This window comes from Balaenoptera acutorostrata, chromosome 4 (genome assembly GCF_949987535.1).
Source record: "Balaenoptera acutorostrata chromosome 4, mBalAcu1.1, whole genome shotgun sequence".
Taxonomy (NCBI): domain Eukaryota; kingdom Metazoa; phylum Chordata; class Mammalia; order Artiodactyla; family Balaenopteridae; genus Balaenoptera; species Balaenoptera acutorostrata.
In genome coordinates, this window is record NC_080067.1 from 92,705,819 (window position 1) to 92,733,685 (window position 27,867).

General features: G+C 41.3%; 1 protein-coding gene across 14 annotated transcripts in view; it reads right to left on the reverse strand.

The window, feature by feature from the left end:
• Positions 1-27,867, reverse strand: part of PHLDB2 (pleckstrin homology like domain family B member 2) — a 224,339-nt gene that overhangs the window by 97,444 nt on the left and 99,028 nt on the right. For 10 of the 14 annotated variants that reach the window (XM_057545224.1, XM_057545220.1, XM_057545222.1 and 7 more), the window contains exon 1: positions 18,349-18,463. The exons of 1 other annotated variant lie outside the window; for it this stretch is intronic. The gene's annotated coding sequence lies outside the window, so the exon portion shown is untranslated. Of the gene's footprint in view, positions 1-18,348; positions 18,464-18,685; positions 18,817-27,867 lie in introns of those variants that run through there. 3 more of the 14 variants (XM_057545227.1, XM_057545226.1, XM_057545214.1) reach the window with 1 other exon arrangement.

Genomic DNA, 27,867 nt, shown 5'->3' on the forward strand with positions numbered 1-27,867 from the left:
AAAAAATATAATTATTGGGAATTCCCTGGGGGTCCAGTGGTTAGGACTCCGTGCTTCCACTACAGGGGCCACAGGTTCAATCCCTGGTCAGGGAACTAAGATCCCGCATGCCTCGCAGCTCAGCCAAAACCCACCCACCGCCAAAAAATGTAATTATTGATGCAGTTTAGTTGGCCAAACAAAATACAACACCAAAATATTCCACAGTAGTACTAGCTGAAAGATCAGCTTTACAGTCTCTAGGGAAGAGACAAGCAGGACATTTGCAAATAATAAACCACATCTGAGAAACAGTCATGCAACATTTCTCCACCACATATATTGCAGAAGAAAGCTACAGATGATCTGGATGGAAGAACATTCCAGAGAATATTTTAAGATATTCATGTCTGATACCCTGGTTTTTCAGTTCAACCTTATTGGGTCTGTTAAGGATGTGTAAAAAGTTGTACACTTAAAGATTTATCATCAAGTATAAACATGTAATTCACTCATTTTCCTGAAGCTGAGTTTACCAGTCATAGCTGAGTACATACGTATGTATACTTGTGTCAATTTGAGATCTCTTAATCCCATAAATCAATTCAACTCAAAAGGTGGAGAATCACACAGGTGGTCTTTCTGACCCTAGGAGTGACAATAATGGCTCATGATACCTCTCTCTCCTTCCCCAGTGCCAGGGTGTTCTTTTCATTGAGGGTGAGATCACAAGAGTGGAGGTCTAGAGGTGGGAAAAGCATAGGGAAATGCAGAACAGGAAGCAGTAATGCACTCTGAATGAGGATGAGAGCGAAGGCAAGGCGAGTAGAGGCAGGAGGGCAGAGGATACCATGGGAGAGACTGGGTTTAATTCCCCAGCAGTGAGGGAGACAGCAACGCGATGGAGCCCTGCAGACAATGTATTAGAGACTGCAGCTGAGGTTAGGAAAAGAAAGCAGAGGAAGAACTAGGGCTGCGGGAGGTGAAAGGGCACACTGCAAGAGGTGTTGTCAAAGTGACACACAAGAGGGAGGGCGGCAGGACAGGGGTCTGTGTTAACACGTGTAAGAAAGGTGAGGAACTCTCCCAGGTTTCTAGCCTGGCTTCTTGATCTCCGCTGGTGTGTTTCTTTTTGCTTTCCTGTACATTTTATGTAAACAAAAAAGAAGTCTCAGGGAAATTATAAAATCACTGCATTATGTTATTGTGGAAGCAAAACAGCCCCAAGGGCACTAATGGCTCCATATATTGCACGCACACGCACAGAAGCAGAACCGGTGTGGGGAAGGGAAGAAGGCATCTGGTGCCCAGCTGAAAGAAGAGACAACACCGGGTCGTCTAAACAGGAAAGAAGTTAATGTGTGTTGAAACATTTGGGCTTACTTTCCAATCCATAAATTTAATCCCTCCAGAGCTCTCTTGTTATTTTATCACCTGAAACGTATATCATCTCATTGTCGATTAGAAAATGCCAGGGGTCATTTAGAGATCTCTGGAAGGTACCATGGAAAGTCACAGTACATGTTACCTTAAGAAGAAAATTACTGGAAAAACTAATCTCAGGGATCATGTTTGAAAGTTTCTTGGTAGATTCTTTCCTCTTTGGCACAATGCTGGTATATGTTTTAAAATATAATTCTCCTGCTCCATTTGTACCAAATAACACCACAGTGAAGCTAATCCCATCCAAACTGTTAAGTCACTAATGGTGACTTCAGAGCACTGTGATGGCCAGAGTTGTAGGTACCTTGGTTTCAAGATAATGAATACACACCCAGGGAGCAAAGTTTTAAAAAATGAACAAATTAAAATGAAGTATTTACTGTGTTGTGTTCTGTGTGTTGCATTAGAAGCAGGAGTCTTAAAGTCTGGCCTATATATATAAATGCAGTTTTTCCAGGTAATTTATACCAAGAGTTTGGAGGATTCTTAAATTATACAACACTTTACTTGTCATTCTACATCGCCGTGCACAAACACTTCTCAGGATCATCCAATATAGCAGGAATTAATCAAAGGGGGAGTGCAAGAGCAAGTGATAGGAAAGTGGAAATCTTTTCATATTGCTGGGGAAAGGGGATGGATGTAGATTACAGAAGCAAATTCAGAAAAAGAATCTTTAAAAAAAAATCAGGAGGGTTTAGGTTAAAATGTCCACTTTATGAAAAAGTTTGAGTCTCTATCGTTCTTATGAGGGGCCTTAGAGCTGAGGTGCTGGCTCTGGGAGCATATTTTGTCACAAACAGTGGTTGATGCCTGGTGTTTCAAGCTCTCCCAGCACACTGGTGGTCCACAGGCTGGCCTCTTTCAGCACTGATGTTTACGGTATGGCAATGTTTTAAAGCACGTACTGATGACACGTAATTGAATTCAGACACCAGCTTAGAGCAGTCTGTTGGAAGCAGTGCCATTGGGGACGTGGAGGGGAGGGGGGGAATTCTGTGGTGACCAGTGGTGCCTGAGGGAAGAAGCTTTTAGAGGACGGAATAGGAAAAACTAAGAAATCTATTTCAGCCCCAAACTCCAAGCTTAAGAATGGAGAACAATGGACACAAAAACCTCCCTCTTTTCCCACTAATCCCAACATGAAAACATGAGGAAGGGGGAGGGGGACTACTTAGAAGCTTCAGGAACAACCACTTCCTTCTCTAGCAATATTCTCATTTCAGAAATCCAAAAGCAGCCTGTTTTCCCCACCCTCCGTTATCCAAACACCATCCTCAGTTAAACAAACCCTCAGTCCTCTCGACTCCGCCTTTGCAAATATACCCTCCTTTTTCACAAATATTTCCTTTCATCACTAACTCCTCAGCCTCCTGCTTCTCTGCACACAAGTCACACCTCTCCACACAGCCCCACACTCACTGGCAAACACCTTCCCAGATCCTCTCTTCTTCAAATATCCCCTCCTACGCACAGGTTTTGTTTTTTTTTTAATTTATTTATTTTACTTAGTTATTTTGGCTGCTTTGGTTCTTTGTTGCTGTGCGCGGCTTTCTCTAGTTGCGGAGAGCGGGGGCTACTCTTTGTTGTGGTGCGCGGGCTTCTCATTGCGGTGGCTTCTCTTGTTGCAGAGCACGGGCTCTAGGCACATGGGCTTCAGTAGTTGTGGCACGTGGACTCCAGAGTGCAGGCTCGGTAGTTGTGGCTCACGGGCTTAGTTGCTCCGCGGCATGTGGGATCTTCCCGGACCAGGGCTCAAACCCGTGTCCCCTGCATTCGCAGGCGGATTCTTAACCACTGCGCCACCAGAGAAGCCCCCATGCACAGGTTTTGCAGGCATCCCTAAATCTGGACCTTCCGACTGTCTCAACGTCCATCCCCACAGAACTTCATCTCCCATTCATGCAACCTGGCCTCCTAAACTCTGTTCCTTTAAACTCTTCCTCCACACTCAAGATTTTACATCTCAGCACAGGGAAGAAAAAAACAAAAACCAAAAAACCAAACTTCTGTTAGTGGACACTGAGCCCTTATTGGTTTTTTGCAAATAAACAGAGCAGAAAATGGATTCTCATTCCTCATTCCTTGCGCCATGTTCTTTGTCATTTAAAGATCAGCCTTTTTGAACAAAATAATTATTATCCACTAGATACATGTAGATACATTGATAATCTCCAAGGAGGGCATTTTAATCTCTCAAAAAGAACCAAGAATAAGGAGGATGTTTTGTTCTTGCAGACTGAGCCTGTTACAACAGTAAATCTTACTGTATGCAGACAGACACACATTCACAGACACACAGAGACAGACATACACTGCCCACATGCCCATAGCAGTCTAAAAGGCACAAAGACTTTGTGATTGCCAGAGGAGGCTCTTCAGAACCCAGGCAAGTTGAGGCATCCTCAGAATTTGCCAGGTGTCGGGGTGATGCATGGCAGGCTGGGGAGAAAGGGAGGACCACTGGAATGCCGATATGATCTCAGGACACTGATTACACAGTTTCTTTCTTGGTTTTCTTGTTTTCCCTTTTGAATGTTTACTTTATTACATTCTGAAAACATCTAAAAGAAGAGGTAAGGGAGACCATTAAGGAAAGAACGAAAGTATCAGATGATGCCACAGGGAGGAAGGGAGCACAGAAGGGACTGGGGCGTGATGGGGAATAGGGGGAGGAAATGAGAGATGGAAGAAGTGATGACAAAAAGTAAAAAAAAAAAAAAAAAAGTTTCGGCTTCTTCCTATCACAATAAATCAGTCTACCCCATGGTACCATTCCTTTCTGTCATCTCCAGCCCACTGAAGTCTAAGCTCTGTCAAAAGAAGTCCAGATGGTATCCAATGGTTCCTAAAGGTAATCACAGTCAATAGCAAAAACCATATTCAAATGAGGATCTTTATCTCCTGTGACAGAGAGGTTCCTTTTAAATAAGTCTAGATTGTTTTATATTAGGAATTCTTAAGAAACTTAGAGGACTCTTGTCAAGAGGGTAAAACATCAATTATAGGGAGTTTAAACAATTTTGTGCTAGTCCCTTGAATAAGACTTGTCTGCCTGAACTTTAAAATATACTTTAGACTACCCAAGGAATTTGGCTGCACGCTTCCTGTGATAACTCTTTTCAGCCTGTGAGGAAGGCAGGGGAAGGACAGAAAGCAGGAAGAACCCCAAAAAACATTTGGGTTATTCAAATTCCCTTCCCACTTGCAAAACTCCTGACTTTTATCTAAATATTCAAGATGTGACTTTTACCAATTGGACTCACATTTGTGTTTATATCATTATTAAAACAACTTTTCAATTCTGCAGCCTGTGGAACAAAAACCACACTCACAGAAAGAGAGACAAAATAAAAAGACAGAGGACTATGTACCAGACGAATGAACAAGATAACCCCCCCCACACACACAAAAAAATAAATGAGGTGGAGATAGGCAACCTTCCAGAAAAAGAATTCAGAATAATGATAGTGAAGATGATTCAGGACCTCGGAAAAAGAATGGAGGCAAAGATCAAGAAGATGCAAGAAATGTTTAACAAAGACCTAAAAGAATTAAAGAACAAACACCTAGATGAACAAACAGAGATTAACAATACAATAACTGAAATGAAAAATAGACTAGAAGGAATCAATAACAGAATAACTAGGGCAGAAGAATGGATAACTGACTTGGAAGACAGAATGGTGGAATTCACAGCTGTGGAACAGAATAAGAAAAAAGAATGAAAAGAAATGAAGACAGCCTAAGAGACCTCTGGGACAACATTAAATGCAACAACATTCACATTATAGGGGTCCCAGAAGGAGAAGAGAGAGAGAAAGGACCCGAGAAAATATGTGAAGAGATTATAATTGAAAACTTCCCTAACATGGGAAAGAAAATTGCCACCCAAGCCCAGAAAGTGCAGGGAGTCCCAGGCAGGATAAACCCAAGGAGAAACACACTGAGACACATAGTAATAAATTGGCAAAAATCAAAGACAAAGAAAAATTATTAAAAGCAACAAGGGAAAAATGACAAATAACATACAAGGGAACTCCCATAAGGTTAACAGCTGATTTCTCAACAGAAACTCTACAAGCCAGAAGGAAGTGGCATGATATATTTAAAGTGATGAAGGGGAAGAACCTACAACCAAGATTACTATACCCGGCAAGGATCTCATTCAGACTTGATGGAGAAATCAAAAGATTTACAGACAAGCAAAAGCTAAGAGAATTCAGCACCACCAAACCAGCTCTACAACAAATGCTAAAGGAACTTCTCTAAGTGGGAAACACAAGAGAAGAAAAGGACCTACAAAAACAAACCCCCCAAAATTAAGAAAATGGTAATAGGAACATACATATTGATAATTACCTTAAATGTAAATGGATTAAATGCTTCAACCAAAAGACACAGGCTCTCTGAAAGGATACAAAAACAAGACCAATCTATATGCTGTCTAAAAGAGACCCACTTCAGACCTAGGGACACATACAGACTAAAAGTGCGGGGATGGAAAAAGATTCCGTGCAAATGGAAAATAAAAAAAAGTTGGAGTAGCAATATTCATATCAGATAAAACAGACTTTAAAATAAAGAATGTTACAAGAGACAAGGAAGGACACTGCATAATGATCAAGGGATCAATCCAAGAAGAAGATATAACAATTATAAATATTTATGCACCCAACATAGGATCACCTCAATACATAAGGCAAACGCTAACAACTATAGAGGAGGAAATCAACAGTAACACAATAACAGTGGGAGACCTTAACACCTCACTAACACCAATGGACAGATCATCCAGACATAAAATGAATAAGGAAACACAAGCTTTAAATGACACAATAGACCAGATAGATTTAATTGATATTTATAGAACATTCTATCCGAAGACAGCAGATTACACTTTCTTCTCAAGTGCACATGGAACATTCTCCAGGATAGATCACATCTTGGGTCACAAATCAAGCCTCAGTAAATTTAAGAAAACTGAAATCATCTCAAGCATCTTTTCCAACCACAACCCTATGAGATTAGAAATCCATTACAGGGAAAAAAACGTAAAAAACAGAAACACATGGAGGCTAAACAGTACGTTACTAAATAACCAAGAGATCACTGAAGAAATCAAAGAACAAATCAAAAAATACCTAGACACAAATGACAACAAAAACACGACGATCTAAAACCTATGGGATGCAGCAAAAGCAGTTCTAAGAGGGAAGTATGTAGCAATACAATCCTACCTCAAGAAACAAGAAAAATCTCAAATAAACAATCTAACCTTACACCTAAAGCAACTAGAAAAAGAACAAACAAAATCCAAAGTTAGTTGAAGGAAAGAAATCATAAAGATCAGAGCAGAAATAAATGAAATAGAAACAAAGAAAACAATAGCAAAGGTCAATAAAACTAAAAGCTGGTTCTTTGAGAAAATAAACAAAATTGATAAACCTTTAGCCACACTCATCAAGAAAAAGAGGGAGAGGACTCAAGTCAATAAAATTAGAAATGAAAATGGAGAAGTTACAACAGACACTGAAGAAATACAAAGCATCATAAGAGACTACTACAAGCAACTCTATGCCAATAAAATGGACGACCATGAATAAATGGACAAATTCTTAGAAAGGTATAACCTTCCAAGACTGAACCAGGAAGAAATAGAAAATATGAACAGACCAATCACAAGGAATGAAATTGAAACTGTGATTAAAAATCTTCCAACAAACAGAAGTCCAGGACCAGATGGCTTCACAGGTGAATTCTATTGAACATTTAGACAGGAGCTAACACCCATCCTTCTCAAACTCTTCCAAAAAACTGCAGAGGAAGGAACACTTCCAAACTCGTTCTATGAGGCCACCATCACCATCACTATCACCCTGATACCAAAACCAGACAAAGATACTACAAAAAAAGAAAATTACAGACCAATATCACTGATGAATATAGATGAAAAAATCCTAATCAAAATACTAGCAAACAGAATCCAACAACACATTAAAAGGATCATACACCATGATCAAGTGGGATTTATCCCAGCAATGCAAGGATTCTTCAACATACGCAAATCAATCAATGTGATACACCATATTAACAAATTGAACAATAAAAACCATATGATCATCTCAATAGATGCAGAAAAAGCTTTTGACAAAATTCAACACCCTTTCATGATAAAAACTCTCCAGAAAGTGGACATAGAGGGAACATACCTCAACATAATAAAGGCCATATATGACAAACCCACAGCAAACATCATTCTCAATGGTGAAAAACTGAAAGCATTTCCTCTAAGATCAGGAACAAGACAAGGATGTCTACTCTTGCCACTATTATTCAACATAGTTTTGGAAGTCCTAGCCACGGCAATCAGAGAAGAAAAAGAAATAACAGGAATCCAAATTGGAAAAGAATAAGTAAAACTGTCACTGTTTGCAGATGACATGATACTATACATAGATAATGCTAAAGATGTTGCCAGAAAACTACTAGAGCTAATCAATGAATTTGGTAAAGTTGCAGGATACAAAATTAATGCACAGAAATCTCTTGCATTCCTATACACTAACAACAAAAGATCAGAAAGAGAAATTAGGGAAACACTCCCAGTTACCATTGCAGCAAAAAGAATAAAAAACCTAGAAATAAACCTACCTAAGGAGGTAAAAGACCTGTACTCAGAAAACTATAAGACACTGATGAAAGAAATCAAAGATGACACAAATAGATGGAGAGATATACCATGTACTTGGATGGGAAGAATCAATACTGTGAAAATGACTATACTACCCAAAGCAATCTACAGATTCAATGCAATCCCTATCAAATTACCAATGTCATTTTTTACAGAACTAGAACAAAAAATTGCATAATTTGTATGGAGATAAAAAAGACCCTGAATAGCCAAAGCAATCTTGAGGGAAAAAAATGGAGCTGGAGGAATCAGACACCCTGACTTGAGACTATACTACTAAGCTACAGTAATCAAGACAGTAAGGTACTGACACAAAAACAGAAATATAGATCAATGGAGCAGGATAGAAAGCCCAGAGATAAACCCAGACACTTATGATCAACTAATCTATGACAAAGGAGGCAAGGATATACAATGGAGAAAAGACAGTCTCTTCAAGAAGTGGTGCTGGGAAAACTGGACAGCTACATGTAAAAGAATGAAATCAGAACCCTCCTAACACCATACACAAAAATAAGCTCAAAATGGATTAAAGACCTAAATGTAAGACCAGACACTATAAAACTCTTAGAGGAAAACATAGGAAGAACACTCTTTGACATAAATCACAGCAAGATCTTTTTTGACCCACCTCCTACAGTAATGGAAATAAAAACAAAAATAAACAAATGGGACCTAATGAAACTTAAAAGCTTTTGCATAGCAAAGGAAACTATAAACAAGATGAAAAGACAACCCTCAGAATGGGAGAAAATATTTGCAAATGAATCAACGGACAAAGGATTAATCTCCAAAATATATAAACAGCTCATGCAGCTCAATATTAAAAAAAAAAAACAACCCAAATAAAAAATGGGCAGACGACCTAAACAGACATTTCTCCAAAGAAGACATACAGATGGCCAAGAGGCACATGAAAAACTGCTCAACATCACTAATTATTAGAGAAAGGCAAATCAAAAGTACAGTGAGGGGCTTCCCTGGTGGCGCAGTGGTTAGGAATCCGCCTGCCAATGCAGGGGACACGAGTTCGTGCCCCGGTCCGGGAAGATCCCACATGCCGCGGAGCGGCTAGGCCCGTGAGCCGCAACTACTGAGCCTGCGCGTCTGGAGCCTGTGCTCCACAACAAGAGAGGCCGCGATAGTGAGAGGCCCACGCACCGCGATGAAGAGTGGCCCCCGCTCGCCGCAACTGGAGAAAGCCCTTGCACAGAAACGAAGACCCAACACAGCCAAAAATAAATAAATAAATTTATAAAAAAAAAAAAAAAAAAAAAGTACAGTGAGGTATCACCTCACACCGGTTAGAATGGGCACCATCGGAAAATCTACAAACAACAAATGCTGGAGAGGGTGTGGAGAAAAGGGAACCCTCTTGCACTGTTGGTGGGAATGTAAATTGATACAGCCACTATGGAGAACAGTATGGAGGTTCCTTAAAAAACTAAAAATAGAATTACCATATGACCCAGCAATTCCACTACTGGGCATATACAGAGAGAAAACCATAATTCAAAAAGACACATGCGGGCTTCCCTGGTGGCGCAGTGGTTGAGAATCTGCCTGCCAATGCAAGGGACACAGGTTCAAGCCCTGGTCCAGGAAGATTCCACATGCCGCAGAGCAACTAAGTGCCTGTGCCACAACTACTGAGCCTGCGTGCCACAACTACTGAAGCCCGCGCACCTAGAGCCCATGCTCTGCAACAAGAGAAGCCACCGCAACAAGAAGCCCATGCACCGCAACCAAGAGTAGCCCCCGCTCGCTGCAACTAGAGAAAGCCTGTGTGCAGCAACGAAGACCCAACACAGCCAAAAATAAATAAATAAATACATTTATTAAAAAAACAAAAAAGCAGGGCTTCCCTGGTGGCGCAGTGGTTGAGAGTCTGCCTGCTAATGCGGGGGACACGGGTTCGAGCCCTGGTCTGGGAGGATCCCACATGCCGCGGAGCAACTAGGCCCGTGAGCCACAACTACTGAGCCTGCGCGTCTGGAGCCTGTGCTCCGCAACAAGAGAGGCCACGACAGTGAGAGGCCCGCGCACTGCGATGAAGAGTGGCCCCCGCTTGCCGCAACTAGAGAAAGCCCTCGCACAGAAACGAAGACCCAACACAGCCAAAAATAAATAAATAAATTAATTAATTAAAAAAAATTAAAAAAAAAAAAACAAACAAACAAAAAAGCATGGTGTCTCCGATTACAGAAAATACAAAGAACAGAGGAATACATTAAACAACACTATGGAGACAGTATCACTTAAATCTAAAACATGGGGAAGTCTACAGAAAAATAACCAATGTCTTCAACCAGCAAATGGCAAGGAAAAAAATGAGAGAGGGAACTGTTCTAGATTTAAAAAGACCCAGGAGATACACCAATTAACAATTAAATGCAATATGTAGACCTTGTTTGGATCCTGTTTTGAACAATCCAATTATTAAACAAAAATTTTATGTGACCATCAGAGAATCTGAACACTGACTGGAAAAAAGATATTTTAATTGCTGCCATTTTTTTTTTAGGTGTGATAATGATTTGCTGTACTTTTTAAAAATCCTAGGCTCTTAGATTTATATTTTAAATTTTTTATGAATAAAATACTATGATATTTGGAATTTGCTTTATAACAATCTATGTTTGGGGGGAAGTATGGTCTACAGATGAAACAATATTAGCATATGTAGATAACTGTTTAAACTGAATGATGGATACATGGGATTTCACTGCATTATTATTTTAATTTTTATGTATGTTTAAAATTTTCCATAATAAAATATTTAAAAAGTAAAAGATGTGTGCATACCGAAAACCAATATGAATAAAAATATATGAATATATACTGACTTAAAAACGATAGTGGCTCACTTTACAAAGAAGGATGTGTTCATACAGTGGCTCCTGGCTGACATTTTAAAAAGTACAAAATACTAACCCTCTATCATATTGAATTAAGCTCCTAAAAGCGGATTTTTTTTTTTGTTTTTAAGTACCTTGGAGAAATCTGAAAGGAAATACATTGTCTAGATTAGAAGTATCAGGCCATTATATTTCGGATACTTGCAAGATAATGGTAGGTCACAGTATCTAAATTTCATTACTATGCATATTCAAATAAAACCCACCTCTTCAGAAAGTTAAAATGTAAACACAAAAACTGACAAACCTGCCATATCTTGAAGAATTTCAGCCTCAAAAAACCACTGAAACACACACACACACCCTTCCATATTTATGCTAAGACAGAGACCAACATACTTTATCGATTCTTAAATTATGTGATGGCTTCTCTGAAAGTGGGAGAGTTCTTTAGGTAGGAAATTACAGACCCATATTTTCCGGGTTCTTTATAGAATCCTAAGATAGCTTTAGTTGAAGATGAAGGTTTCTAAAATTTTCCCAAGTAAAGCAAGTATTTCCAGATGTTTCTTATTCCTGATCATTGGCATAATTCATCCCCGGGTTTAGGTGATTCTGACTGTAGCCTCTGAAGAATCCTCCTGTATTATGTGATCACCACAGTGAGACAAAGCCAAGAAGCAGAGAGTCATGGAATAACTAAGTTGGAGGTCTTGAATGTCTGTGTGCACCTGTGCTTCAGATTTACTTCCTGAAGCAGAGGGGTACTCCAGGAAAAAGCATCCTCTAAAACCAATTTATGCAAGAAAAATATTGACTCTGGGATCACATGGGGATGAAGATGCTCTCTCTTGACCCTGAAACCACCCCTATGGGCTGGAATTGGAAGCTGAGAGTTGGTGGGAGCAAACTCTGATCTTTACAGCATCCTGTCCCCATTCCACACTACCGATCAAAATACATTCTCTTCAGAGTCAGCTTCTATTTTTTCAAAGTAACATTCACCAAATCCAAACGTACTATGTTCTCCATTCCCTTACGCAATACTTATGAACTGGGGAATAGTCAGGGGATAAGTAGGCTCAGGAGGAATGGCACAAACACAAGGTGACCACATCACCCATGGTCATAATGTTTTTCCCTTTAACTCAGAAACTGAGTGGATGGGTTTTAAAAATACTATAAAATAGGGACTTCCCTGGTGGCACAGTGGTTAAGAATCCACCTGCCAATGCAGGGGACACGGGTTCGAGCCCTGGTCCGGGAAGATCCCACATGCCGCGGAGCAACTAAGCCCGTGCACCACAACTACTGAGCCTGCGCTCTAGAGCCTGCGTGCTGCAACTACTGAAGCCCACGCGCCTAGAGCCCGTGCTCCGCAACAAGAGAAACCACCGCAGTGAGAAGCCCGCGCACTGCAACAAAGAGTAGCCCCTGCTCGCCGCAACCAGAGAAAGCCTGTGCGCAGCAACGAAGACCCAACGCAGCCAAAAATAAATAAATAAATATTTTAAAAAAAATACTATAAAGTAAACAAAACAATAATGATACCATCTCTTCATTACTTAACTGTAAATTATGCAAAGTGTGTGTTATAGACACCTAATATTTCCCTTTGCTGCAACCTACCTTTTAACCATTTATTTTGCTTGGAAGGAAAAGGAAAAAGGACTTGAACCAGCAGAGGTCAGTAAACAACTGACTACACTAAATTTAATCAATGCTGTTTTTTATATCCGACCAAAAGCCCTAATAAAGGAAATGGTTACATTAAGATGTTATTTTTATTGTAATGGCCAATCTAGCACAAAAAATACTGGACAGACTGCCAGGAACATGAGTCAGGATACCGGACCCTAGTCCTGGTTCTGCCAAGATAACCAACAGAAGAAAGAGCCAGAGCAAATCCCTTGGCCCGTCTTCACCTTGTTTTAGCAGAGGTTTCCCCATATTTAAAATGGTGAGGGTGAACTAGATGTTCTTTCTGCTCCAACTTCTAGGCTCCCATAGACACAGGTTAAATAACACAGGAGTGCCAGTAATACAACGCAGGAAATGGAAATGACTACAGAACAGAAACATGTTTTAGTGATAAGGTGGCAGCTACCTAACTGGGAAAAGATTGCACCGGTGCAGTTGCCCATGACATTCCAAGGGCATGGTAAATTATTTCAGCATAACGTAGTGGGAAGAAGGCCTGGTCAGAGTTATGTTAGTGTAATATAATACGGCTATTTGATTCGGCATGATGTATAAGAAATACTTTGTCTACATTCCCATGGCTTGCAATTTCCTTACTAAATATGTTTTCAAAAACCTACTTCTGCAATGATGTAAGCAGTGTGGCAGCCAGACCTCACTTCCCAGTCCCCTCTGAATATCTCTTGACTATGAAGCACTACTCAGGCTGCATCTGAACTGGGCAAACGAACACAGAAGCTGGCTTTCCTTTGCTTTTACCTGCCCTTGTTTTAGCAATACAGTGCTCAAGAAACAAATCGAGGAGAAAGATTGTAAGTTTTAGCTTTTTTGCCATTCCTTATGCTGATTCCACAAGGACATCGCCATCTGGAGAGGTCACATGCTGCATGCAAACAAAATATTCTAAGATGATCAACACTGATTTCCACTGAACTCTACATTTAGCAGCAAATCTTGGAAAAAGCTGACCCTGCTTGAGGTAACAATATTAAATATAGGCATGAACAAACTTTTTCTTCCCCTTAATTTGCAAAGTAAGGAAAAGGAGTTCATCTAATAAACTCAACCCACTCACACTAAGCAAAACAAATATCTCTTGTAAAAAACCTCTCAAAAAAGTCTCCATATAACTTAGCCTGTTACTCTGTACCTTATTTACCTGTTTCTTTGTATGGCAAGCTTCTCCAGCCCCTAGCCTTCCCACTGAATTTCAATAAAAATGAATTTTATACTTGGGTTTCCCCTGTTGATCATTAGCTGCCATAGATAACAATCTTGCCTTTAAAGCAGATACAGCACAAACCTTTTCAACATCTAAAAACATTCCGAAATATCATGAAAACAACTCTGCAAATTAACCCCTACAAGGTTTGAATTTCTGGGTGGCAGAAACAAGTTCTGCCTTACTAAATACTCATTTTGAAGGGATTTGAAAACCTGAGCTACCCTTTTTGGTTTTATTCACTTTCAAAAGATAGGAGTCACATTAATCAAATGCCAACAAATATTTCCAGCCAACAATTATAAAAAAACAAACTCATCTTCTCTTCCATCACCTGAAAAATAAGTAACAAGAATGACTACACGAAAGGTGATAATGAAAAGGGTGATACACCCCTTTACTGCAGCACCTGCAGAGAGCAGCCCTCTTTAAAAAGTCATCACTTCTGAATCATTTCTAAATATACTACTATGTACTCGGCTTTGAGGTACACCCATTGGCTAGTTGTCAAAATGATAAGAACCTACCACAGCGAGGTTCAGACCTCTTCCAAGAAAGGCACACTAAAAAATTATCCTATTATTTCCAGAACCTCCCAGATTTGAGGATTATAACTACCATGGAGGGCCCACTTAGCACACAAACTAAAATCCATAATCACAGGCCTAACGGGTAATCGTAGTAACGTAAAATGTGAGAGCGGCCATACGTGCACAACTTTTCTGATCGTCAAAAGCTCTTTGAGATAACTCCTTTCTATAAGCAGAGCTATTCACAAATACATGCTTTTTACACTCTCTCAGAAAATGAACAAAAACTTTGTATTACTATCATTTTCTTCCCCACTAAGTAAACAGATGGAAAGATACATGCTGGGGGTTGTACAAGAAAGTACAATGAAACAGGAGTTAGGAGGTTCTCACTAGCCAAGTGAGCAGATTCAGATAAGAGGATTTCTGAGATTCCTTTTACCCCCATTATTATTTTGCCCTATTCCCCCAAAGAAGTGCCAAGCTTGAAATGTCTTCAGATTCCTAACCCAAGTTTTACGCAAATATCACATTGATCTTACATATCCACTCATCAGCTTATGAATATCCCTCACAACTGCCCCAAAGCATGCTCATTTCCTTATATGCCAGGTGTCTTTTTTAACTCTGTATTCAGGAGGCCTCTCTCATCCTCTCTTCTGTCCAAGACAACCCTATCCATTCATGCCCTCTACTCTTAACCCATAAGGCAGGGAGGGACAAAAAATCTCAAATGTTCTGTTTTGTACCATAGCATCTGCTATGAATGTGGAACCATCTGTTGCCCACTTTGCCATGGGAAGGATGGTGCAGGCACCAGACGTGGAGTGTCACAGGTCGCACAAGAGAATTATGTTCTTCTTGGGGCTGACACACCCAGGCATATGCTCCACAGTCACCATGGCTAATGCTACCCTTCCCCCATCAAAGAGTTTATTTATTTCCTCACAGAGAATGTGACCTCTAAATTCTCACAAAGGGTCAGGCCCATTTTTTAAAAACTTACATTTGCCTGAATATCAGTTTCTAAATTCTCTAATCCTGGGTTGTATCTAAAACTAACATCTGTCACTAACACACTTGAGACTTTACCAGTCACTATCTCTGGGCCTCTCAGTTTTTGTGTCTATAAAACAAAAAGGTTGAGCTCAGTGATCTCTGAGGCTGCCTTGCACTGTAACACTCCAAAATTCTGTAATTTTAAGCCAACTCAAAGTCAGTGAACGCAAGTTCCTTCACATCTATGGTATATTAAGACTCTTAATGCCAAGGACAAAAGAATCTGCTGCAGACAAAAAGGTCTCTCTGTGTTGAGCAAGAATACAGTCAGTTTCTTGAAGATCCAAATTAGATTAAGATCCCTAATCTTGTTAACATATGCCCTCAAGGTAATACCCTAGTGAAGAGTTTAGGGCTAGATATTCATTGTTTTTGTGTCCTGTGCATTATAGGATATTACACAGCATCTGAGGCCTCTACCCACTAGAGGCCAGCCCCAGTTGGCAACTGGGGTTGTCCCCTGCCCCCAGTTGGGACAACCAAAAATGTTTCCAGACACTGGTCAATAACCCCTGGGGAGCAAATTACCCCCACTCCACCCGCCTCCATTCAGAACCACAGCTGTTGTGTATACCAGGGCCTTATAATAAAGCACATCACTTAAAAGTTGTTTTTGTTTCAAATAGATGACATTTACACAGCTAATAAGTAAAGTACATCAAGATCTAACAGTCAGATTTATAAAGCACATGTATTCCACTTGGAAGATGTACAAAACCACTGTCTTTCCAAGTTATTCATAGAACCAACCGCCTTTCTGCTAAGGGTTGAGAATTAGCATACAGAGTCAACCTCAACTGCTCTTTAAAAGTATTTAAAAGCAATCACGTTTTCACAGCAAGTCCTCTGGTGCACTCCAGAATCAACCCCTGCATACAGTACAGACCTCAAAATAGGGTTTTGAAGAAAACAGCAAAATCCAGTGGTGGGTTTAATCACTTCAGCTTTTTCTTCTCTCTCTTGTGCAAAAAGCCAGTAAATAAAATAATTCTGAAAAGGTTGCTAAAGAGTTCCAGCTTTGGTCTGGTGTTCTTTAAGATAGGAGGTAGCAAGCTCTTAGGCGAATTTCCCAGGTATCTTTTCCTCCCTCACTTCAAATGGGGATCCAAGAGACACCCCCTAAAGTCAGTCCTCAGCCCAAAAGAACAGCATCTGACAGTTGCATGAAACAGACTGAAGCCTGCAAACTGAAATTATGACTACTCCTAGCCAAACATCTCATTTTCTCATTTGTGAAAAAGGCTGGGATTTGCAAACCTCTGGGTCTCAGGAGGTGAAGGCTACACTAGTCAACTAAGAGCAAAAGCTCTATTCCCCCTCACTTTTAAAGGAACCCCAGTTATAAACGTTTTTGGGACTTGACAGAGTTTCTCAAGTACATATAATGTTTAAATTTCCACATTAAATATGTAAAACGAAAACAATAAAATAAAACACAAAATCTTTTAAATAACTTAAGGCCAGGATATGAAAAGGGAATCGTGAATAGACACAACTGTTACTTTTCAAAGAACCTTAGCTCTTTATTCAAACAAATGTTTACACAATTGAGGGCAATGGTACCAGGGATGTAGCCATTCTGTTAAAATAGTGGGCAACTCTAAAGGTTTATTTATCCCAAATCCAACTACTCTGTTGCTATCCTACCAGGAACCAAGAATTCAAGAGCTCTCAGGGCAAAAGTTTAACTAACACTCTGAAACTGTGAACTTCATTTAGACCTCTCCCAGCTGAACTCAGACGTTAGAATCTCGGAGACATATCTCAAACGCCTAAATTAAGCCAAACTAGGAAGCTTAGAGTTACGCGTCCAATACTTGAAAATAAATGTCTGTAATTAATACATTCATACAATGAAGGGAAATATGGCTGACATATATTTACACTAAAAGCACGCCACATTTTTATGCCTCTTCTAGTTCCACTCCCAGCTGCGTCTGGCTGTGACTAGCTGTGCATTCTAGAATTCTTGAGAGCTTCTTTAGAGCAGCAGAAGGAAGACTTCTAGGGATGAGGGCAGGGCCAGGCGAGAGGATTTCCAGCCCCGGGCAAGTCTACGGACATAAAAGGCTGAGGGCGCAGTTCCCGCTTTTACATGAGAAAGGTAGATGGGTAGCAGGTTCGACTTCCGAAGCTCTTTCAAACAGGAAACCCCAAGTCTGGAAGCGACAGCCTGTCAGCCTTTTAATTTCCTGGCGGTGGCGGGAGTTAGCCAGGTCCTCGGCGCTTTAATAAGTGATGACTGCTAGAGCTAAGTTATTCAATGTACCAGCAAACATTTCAGCTGCGCCTCGGCCGTGCCGGGCGCGGGTGAAACAGGGGTTCGAAACATTCTCTACTTCCAGCCGTATCTCTAGGGTTGCGGAGACCGCCCCACCATAAATTTGGGGGGGGCACCCAAGGCCAAATGGGAATTTGAGTCTCTGGGCGGTTCAAACTAGTGAGCCCCACTCTTGAAACAAAGTGAGCCAGGAGGGCAGCTAGCTAGATATTTGGGGGAGGGGGTCTTTTCTGAATTCCGCGCCCAGACCGTCCAGCAGCGGACTCTCTTTCCTCCGCCCACGGCGACAAAGCAGCTCTAGCCCCAACATCCCGATCCCTCTCTCCTTGGGTATTCCAGACTTCCCGGCAAAAGTTGCCTCCGGCTCCCCCAAATCCCGCCCGTTTCCTACAACCGTTCTGTGAGCTGCTCTTCCACCCCGCCACTCCCTCCCCAGGATCCTCTCAACCGAGGTCCACCCATTCTTGGGGTTCGGGGTTCCAGAGGCTGCTCAGCCCGGGCTCTGCTAACCCCAGCCCGGGCTTTTGTCCCTGCAGCCTGCAAGACAAGCAAGAAACCCTGCGTCCCCGGCACCCACTCACCGTCTCATCTTCCCTCCGCGCCGCCGCTCTCCGCCGGCCCCAGCGGCCCTCGCCTGGCCCTCGCCCCGCCTCCCTCCCACCCTCCCTCCGGCCCCGGACCCCCGGCCCCGCCGCAGCCCCAGCCGCAGCCGCCCGGTCACTCTGGACGCGCGGTGCGCAGGCAGCGCGCCCCCCCTGGCCCCGGCGGCCACTGCCTCCTCTCCGCCCACAACCCTCGGCCGCGCAAACGGGCGGCGACCAACTCGGCGGCGGGGGAGGCAGCGCCCGGGGGATGCGGCCCGGACGCGCGGAGCCTGCGCGGCCCCTTCCACCCCCCCGGCCGCCGCCTCCTCCTCACCTGGCGCGTCGGCGCGGCCGGGTTCCCAGGGCGAGGGAGGGAAGGCGCGCTGCGGGCACCCAGCCGCCGGGTGCGGTCCCCCTCGGGCCGCGGTGGTGGGCTCCGCGCGGCTCGGTCCTGTGCCCCGGCCCTCTTCGTAACCACCGCGGCGGGCACCGAGGGACTCGGAGCAATGAAGTCGGTGACGGTGCCAGGCAGTTTGCAGTTGGGGCTTTTACTGCTGCAGCAGGGGTCTGGCTGGTCGCCCCATCACGGGGCGCCAGCTCCTCGGAGCCGCGTTTACAGCCGCGTGGTAGAAACCTTGTGGCAGGCTTTCCTAATGAGCTGGAAGAGGGCGGGTGGGTACACGTCCTCGAGCGACGATTTCCTCGCCCGACGGTGAGGTTTCTACTGGGAAACTCCAGGTGACCGCACCTCCTCCCGACAGTTCGCCCGCGGGCAGGTACCTGATGCGTCAGAAAAGCAGTTTTGCAAAATTGTTGGGGAACGGCCTCAGCGGGGGATTTTAAACTAACTTGTACTGATTTCCTTTCACTTACTTCTCTTGAAAGTTTCTATATTTTCCAACGTGTTTTTCTCGTTGCTGCAACCAATGAAAACAATGCTGATGTGAATGGCGGGTGTTTTCACGGAAAGGGACCAACTGGACCCAGGGCGGCCTCAGTCGATCTCCGCACGAATGAGTGTGAGTGAACCTCTTCCAAGTTCTGGGTGAATCTCTGGGCTTAGAAAGAGGCAGGTCGTCGGCCCTCGCGGAACTCACAACAGCAAGAAAGAGCACAATAAAGTGCAGACTAATTTATGATCACTGTGGCTTTGGTTGCCCAAGTCGTTTTAGCTCCTAGCAACAATGTCATTAACAGTATAGTGACAGTGATAGCTGATGTTCAGGATGGTTAATAAGCTTCCGGATAATGTATACAAAGTCGCTGACACCACGAGTGGCACTCAGTAGGTACTCAACAAATAGTTTATTTATAATGCACTTTTCATTTGTGCAAGTAAAAGTCTGCCTTCTAATTTATAGGAAAGGCTCACCTATGAACTGCTTGGTGTTTTATAGGAATTAGTTTCCCCTGTCTTGGCTCTTTTCCCCACAGAAACATAAAGGAATCTATCCAACACTTAAATGCTCCAGCAGTTTCTCCGATTGGATCATCCCATCGCCATAAAATCATGTTATTTCTCCCATCTTAAAAACCAAAAACTCTCTCTTGAATCCACTTCCCCCTCCAGCCACTTGCCCCTTTTTTTCTGCTCAGCCACAGCAAAACTCCTTTAGAGTTGTTAAGAAAAGCTGTCTCCAAGTTTTCTCTACTCATTTATTCCAATTGGGCTTTTGCTTCTACTCTGTCCCCTAGAACTCCTCCTGTCAAGGTCAAACTCCTAAACTGGACATTTTCTCAGGGCTCATCTCACTCGAACTATCAGCAGAAATCAATGGTGGAACACTTTTTCCTCCTGGAAAACTTTTATTTGGACTTCCACAACTTTTTCATGTTTTTTTTTTTTTTTTTTTTTTTTCCTACTCCATTGCTTGCTCCTTCGCAGTCTTCTCTGGGAAGAAGATTGCTTGTTGGTCCCTTCTCTTCTCCCAGTGCCTGAGCAGTAGAGTCCCCAGAGTTCGGACTTTGGATCTCTTCTGTATCTACACTCACACCCTTGGTGATCTCACGACACTAAAGGTCACATATGTGGTAATAACTCCCCAATTTTAACTCCAGCCTCACCATCTCATCTTGAACTGTAGGCTCCAGGCTATTGCCCAGTTAGATGCCTACTAGGCTACTCCCACGTAACATTTCTGATGCTGAAATCCTGAAATTCCTCCTTCTGTCTCCCAATCACCCCGTGCCAAATTAAGTTTTCCTCATATCAGGCCAAAACACTTGGTGTCATCCTTGACTTCTCTGTTTCTCTCACATTTCAAATCCAATCCATCAGAAAAAATTTTTTCAGCTCTACTTTTAAAATAAATCCAAAATTCAGCTACTTAACCACCTCCACTGTTAACACCCTAATTTACCATCACATCTTGACTTTATCCTTGCCCTGTTTCTACTTTTGTCCCCATGAAGGAAGTTTTCAACACACTGCCAGAGCGATCGTTTTTAAACGTTGAGACAACTCATATCACTCCTCTGCTCAAAACCCTGCAATGGTCCCCATCTCAATCAGGGCTAAAGCCAAAGGCTATAGAAAGGCCCAGAAGGACAATACGTGATGTGCATTTCTTTGATTTAAGCTCCTACTTCTTTCACTTCACTCACTTAGCTCCTGCCATAATGGCCTCCTCAATATTCCTGGATTAGAGTCCCAGACAGTATGCTTCCATCCCAGGGCCTTTGTGCTAGCTGTCCTCTCTGCCTGGAATTCCTCCCCCACCCCAAGTACCAGTATGGCTTTACCCTCTCACTTCCTTTAAGACACTGCTCAAACGTCACCATGTTCCTCAGGTCTACCCTGACCACTCTACTTAAAATTTAAAAGGCATTCCACATACTAGTGAGCTTTCTTTATTATTTTTAATGACAGAGTGATCACCTTCTATCATATTATAAAATGTATTTTTCTATTGTGCTTATTATCTGACTCTCCTCATTAGAATGTAAGTTCTGTGCAGGCAGGGATTTTTATCTGTTCCCTCCAGTGATATAGCCACAGTACTCCTAAAACGATGCCTGGCATGTAGTTGGTGCTCAAAAATGAATGAGTTTGACCCAAAGCACTATGGGTGCAAACATTTCCTGGCCTGGAACAATACCAGCAAGACTCCTGACTAGACAGACATCTCAGAGACAGTCGTTCTCCCTCTAAGGTTCTGAGGAGAATGTTTACCAACACAGCACACCTAGAATGGCCATAGTTAGGGTGACTGTATTCATATCTAAGAAAATATAGCTAACAGTTATTGAGAGCAATAGTTACTGTATGTGCCAAGTGTTCGTCCAAATATACTACAGTCTCAATTAGTTTAATCCTTATAACAACGCTTTGAGGTCAATACTGTTACTACTTCCATTTTATAAGTGAAAAGGGTGAGGCACAGAGAAGTAAATGGTCACTCAGCTAGTAAGTCTGTAGAGGCAGAATTGGACACAGGGCAGCCTGGTTCTAGAGTTCATGCTCTTCAATACTCCCCTCCACCTCTTCTCTAAATAGGAATGATATCAGAGAAAACATCTGTATAATGAGTAATTCCAAATTACTAGACCAGAAAAAAAATGATCCTCATTGACCTTCCTTCACCCTCTTGTTTTATTTGTTGACATCTCTGTCTCTTTTACTACAGTCAAGCTCCTTGAAGGCTAGAAGAGGCCATTTTATTCACATTTGCGTGAACCACACTCCAAGACTTGATGCATGGAAGGGGCTCAAAGAGTATTCATTTAATGTGATTTTTTTTAAAGTGACTAAACTCAGCAAAACATCTCACTTCCAATGAGTTAGTATGGTTTTCAATAGTTTTCATAATGCCACGGCAGCCTGAAGATAGAAGAGATCAACAAGGTACAAGGGTTATATTAAATGTGAAAAGCAGACCCCAACATCTTGAAATGTATAGAAGGCGCTCAAAATTTAACACCTATTATTATTGCAATAATTGTTATTACCAGAATTTTTTTATAGTTATGATGGTATTTTTTTAAATAGAAAGAAAAAATAAAAAGACATGAGCTCTTTCCTTCTACTTTTTCCATTTCCTGGGTTCTTTAAAACAAAGTCACCTATTTAATCACAGATCCAGCCACACCTACCTCTGTCTGCCATTCCCTGTTGTCCACCAGGGATATTGTGTTGTAAACTACACAGCAGAACTTCCTTCCCTGTTCCCTTGTCTAGGATCTGTAGTGGTTACAGTACCTGATGGTACTTTTCTTTAGCCACCACTCTCAGCTAAGGAAAGGTGAAGTGTTGCACACAGTAATATAATGAATTATTTATGGATTATTTTATTTGGAATTAGTTTTCCAAATGGCTGGTTGGACTTGATTAGCTCATGTCCAGAATCTGTACATCTTTTCCTCTCTCTGCAGTAATAACCTAAAAAATCTTTGAAGCTATTAACTTGGTCATTCTTAACTCCAGTCCAATTTGTGGAACAACTGTTTATACTAAAGTTATCTTTAATATTATGCCTATAAAAAGAATCAAGAAGTTTTTATTTGTAGAGTGCAGTGGAAAGATCATTGATTTTGGAGTCAGGGAAATCTGGGTTAAAACCCTGACTCAGCCCCTTTACCAGTCAGGTAATTTGAGTGTGTTATTTACCCTCACTGAGAACCATACTTCTATTCTGGAAAATGGGACTGATAACACCCAACCCATATGTTTATGAATTAATGTGATAATGTAGGCCCACTCTTTGCACAGGAGATAGCACCCAGGGATTACTCAAAAGTGTAGTTTATTTTTTTTTTTATTCTTTTCTTTTTTAATGAAAATAGTATATATTTAAGATAGACAACATGAGTATTTTATGGACATACACGTAATGAAATGATTGTAACAGTCAAGCTAATTAACATACCTTATCACAGTTATCTTTTTTATGTGTATAATGAGAACACCTGATATCTGCTCTCACCAAATTTCCAATATTCAACACAGTATCATCATGCTGTCACATTAGATCTCTAGACCTATTTATCCTTTAACTGCGACTTTGTACCCTTTGACAAACATCATCCCATCCCCCACCCCCAGCCCCGCCTCCTTGCCCCTGGTAACCACCTTTCCACACCTACCTTCTATGTGTTGTAATCCACTTTTTTAGGTTCCACATGTAAGTGAGATCATGCAGTTTTTTTCTTTCTGTGCCTGGCTTTCACTTAGTATAACGTCCTCATCAAACAAGTAGTTTCCAACCACATATGCCTTTTTCTGGAACTGTTATTAATGACATCAACCATTGTGTTGTACTGCCTTATAGACGTTGAGTTCCACTTCATAAACTCCTTTTAGAATTTAGTGCTAGGGACTTCCCTGGTGGTGCAGTGGTTAAGAATCCGCCTGCCAATGCAGGGAACACGGGTTCGAGCCCCGGTCCAGGAAGATCCCACATGCCATGGAGCAGCTAAACCTGCGAGCCACAACTACTGAGCCCGTGTGCTGCAACTACTGAAGTCTGCGCACCTAGAGCCCGTGCTCCGCAACCAGAGAAGCCACTGCAATGAGAAGCCTGTGCACCTCAACGAAGGGTAGCCCACGTTTGCCGCAACTAGAGAAAGTCTGCACAACAACAAAGACCCAACGCAGCCAAAAATAAAAATATATATATAATAAAATTTTAAAAGTTAAAAAAAAAGAAGAATTTAGTGCTAGGATAAATTTTCTCTCTCAAATCCAAGTACTTTCATTTCTTAGAAAAGATACCTTCATCTGTTTTCACATTGGATTTGCAATCATTGTTAAGGAAAACTGTGTAAACCAATATTTACCTTTGTATCCTGTTTTTAAGGAAGCACAGTGTCAAATTTACTATTAAATTATTGTACTATTATAAATTATAATTTTTAATATATAGTAACACAATTTAATGTACTATATCATAATGTATAATGTAATATAATTGTACTACTATAAATTAAGTTATTAAATTATTGTACTAAAGATTTTTGCTTCCTACTCTTTTTTTATGCCTTCAATGCATTCTTATTCCAATAATCTTATTGGATACTTGGATTTTACTCTGTGTTCTCATATATATATATATGTATATATATATATATTCAAATATATTAAGTATAAATGACACATTAGCTCATCAAATTAACACCAGAAAATTAATCAAAATTAAAGTGGAAATTTATCCCCATGTGCTTCCTTATGTTCAAACTATTATAAGACTGGCTCTCTAATTATGAGAATAATTTAAATACATTTGGAACATCTGATTAATTTCTGCATCAAAATGTTTCTTTCTGATCTGTCTCCAATTTTTTCTGTGAGTTTGTATTGGAATCAGGCAGGAAAAGGATACTCTGTGTGTGTGTGTGTGTGTGTGTGTGTGTATCCCCTTTAGATTAACCTATCCCAGCTGTGTTTATCTGGTTTACTTTTCTAATCATCTGAGGACCCTGAGTTGGTCTACTTTTCCTGCATGGCAGATTTAAAACAAGGAGTTTTCTTTGTAGCTTATCTGCTCATCACAGAAAAAAGCAGTGCTCTATCAGTGGTAATCCTTGCTATTGCTGGGAACTCAGTTTCTCTTCTCTGTTGATCCTGTTTAATTTTTCTTTCATCTGACTTTCACCATCCCTCCAGTAATCTCATACCTTGAATTCAAGTTCCCCCATAATATAATATAACATAATATTCTATACTATAATTTATGTATTTATTTTGGAGCCATGTTTTACAGGAATAAGTGTTTGACGTACCAGGTATATACAGACTTCAATGCACTAGAGACTTCTGACAACTCAGAGCAGTGGCCAAGATTCAGATCATGAGGCATGTTAAACACAGAGGCAGATTTACTAAGCATCTACTCTGTTCCACACAATATGCCTGGATTGGTGGGAAGTGGAGATAAAACAAGACATTTACTGTGTGTCTATACATAAGGAATTTACTGCCTAGCATATAACTAATGTGATCATGGAATACAAAATCTAAAGAAAATGATACAAAGGAGTTCAGAGAAGGAGTATCTCTGCCCAATGAGTCTATCAGGGAAGACAACGTGTGTGGCCTGCATACTGAAAGAACAGCCTCCCAGCAGAGGAGACAACATGCACAAAGCAGCTGGGCAGTAAAGGCAGGTTAGGGAAGTGGTGAGTAATGCAGCCTGCCTGAACCTACAGTACATGGAGGGAGGCTTGGGAGATAAGATCGAGGGAGCTGGGGGTGGGGGGGGACTTGGGGGGAGGGAAGGGATGGGGCCTTGAATTTTAGATTTTATGTCTAATACCATTTTAATTATGTCATTTCCTTGCTCTAAACTTGCACTGGCTCCTCCTTGCCTGACAAATACAGGAAGAGCCAGTGGCTATGTGGGAAGTGGAAACTGATTATATAGGAGTAGGATGAAAGAGAAAGATGAGCTCCAGCCACAGAATTTAAACACTCCAATAAAGTGGTCCAGATTCTGTTTCCTAATATGTTAAACAAAGCTATCAGTCCAAGAAAAAGCTGCTCAATTGAATTTTCACCTAAGGACCCAGTTAAAATACAGAATTTCTGCCCACTCCTGACTGCCATCTATTTTTTAATCTTTGGATGACTCCAGAGTTACAGATCCTGAGTTCTCACAGAAATAAGTATGAAACAGGTAACTTTTGACTATTATGGTCAAGTGTTGAACTGGAAATTCAGTGACTTAATATTCCAGTGAACCAGTTGTGTCACCAGGGACTTAGGGCTACTTGCTTGACCTTTTTATTTATTTACTTTTTAATATCATTATTGGAGTATAATTGCTTTACAATGTCGTGTTAATTTCTGCTGTACAACAAAGTGAATCAGCTATATGTATACATATATCCCTATATCCCCTTCCTCTTGAACCTCCCTCCCACCCTCCTTATCCCACCCCTCTAGGTCATCACAAAGCACCTAGCTGATCTCCCTGTGCTACACAGCTGCTTCCCACTAGCTATCTATTTTACATTTGGTAGTGTGTATATGTCAATGCTACTCTCTCACTTCGTCCCAGCTTCCTCTTCCTCCCCTCTGTCCTCAAGTCTGTTCTCTACATCTGCATCTTTATTCCTGCCCTGACACTAGGTTCATCAGTACTGTTTTTTTAGATTCCGTATATGTGCATTAGCATCCGGTATTTGATTTTCTCTTTCTGACTTCACTCTGTATGACAGACTCTAGGTCCATCCACCTCACTACAAATAACTCAATTTTGTTTCTTTTTATGGCTAATATTCCATTGTATATATGTGCCACATCCTCTTTATCCATTCATCTGTGCTTGACCTTCTTAAATATTTCACATTATGGGGGTAATTTCTCTCAGGGGAGTTGTTAAGAGAGCTAGTAAAACATTATTACATACCACCCATCTCTGACTAGATATTTAGCATCAGTGCTCAAAGAGTTCTAAGTGGTTGTTTGAAGCATTTATTTCTGAGATACAGATAGTGATGCTTATGACTGGTACAGTTCTTTTAGACTCATTTGAATGTCTGGCTATTCACAAGAACTAGGCATTTCTATGAGTTACAAATATGCCTAAAGAAGGTAATCGAAATTCATTTACTGGGTTTCTCAAATGGGAACAAAAAGAAATTCTATTCAAAAGGTTCTTCTCTTATTGTTCATCTCAAGAGGTTGATCTCCAAAGTATAAGTGTTATATTTATAAGGTTGACATAAGAATCTCCAGAAATTTAATGTGGGTAGATAGATACACTATACCTTTAATGTTAATATTAAAAGTTAGCTTTATAGAAGGTGTATCAACCCAAGAACTCACAAGAGGGAAGTTACAGGTATTGAAATGAATTTGCTAGTCAAGAAGGCAAATACGGATGTGATTAAAGAGTGCATTTCCTTCCCTCTCTCCCACCCCTGCTTGCAGAACTTTCTGTGGCTCTCCCACTGGTTCCTCTCCAAAAAGCCCTGAAAAGGTCTGAGGACCCCAACAGCTGGAGTGCTGGCGGCGGGAAGTCACCTCCATGCTCTTCATTCCTCTGGTCTGTTGAGCATTGATAGGCAATGTTATCAAGACAAGCCCTGATGTGGTTTATTGGTTTCCTGTCTCACAAGCTAGTTTTGTCCTTCATCCTATCTGGCTCCTGAGTTAATCAAAGTGATGATCCAGGTGGGGAATTCCTTACACAGACAATTTTGAAGGATCCATATGGGTGGAGGGCAACATTACTTCTAATGGATAATTCACTGGTAGTTAGTCTCCAAAAGAAAGTTTTATCTCTCATGGGCTATTAGCATCCATGTTAAATTCCCTATGACTTTGTAAATAGTTGAATGCTTTGATCCTATTGGAAATATCAATCCCTTGTTTTCCATTCGAACTGCTCCCACCTTCAGTACAAGAAAGGACAGAATGAGGTACAGGGCAGTTGCTGAGGGGTTACTCAGTATTTGAAGCTCGCACTTATGGCAGGGATGTGATGGCCGGGGATGACAGGAGTAAGCAGACATTGGAATGATAAGCTTCTAAATCAAGACTCTGTTCTCAATAACACAAATTAAAATTTGTAATTA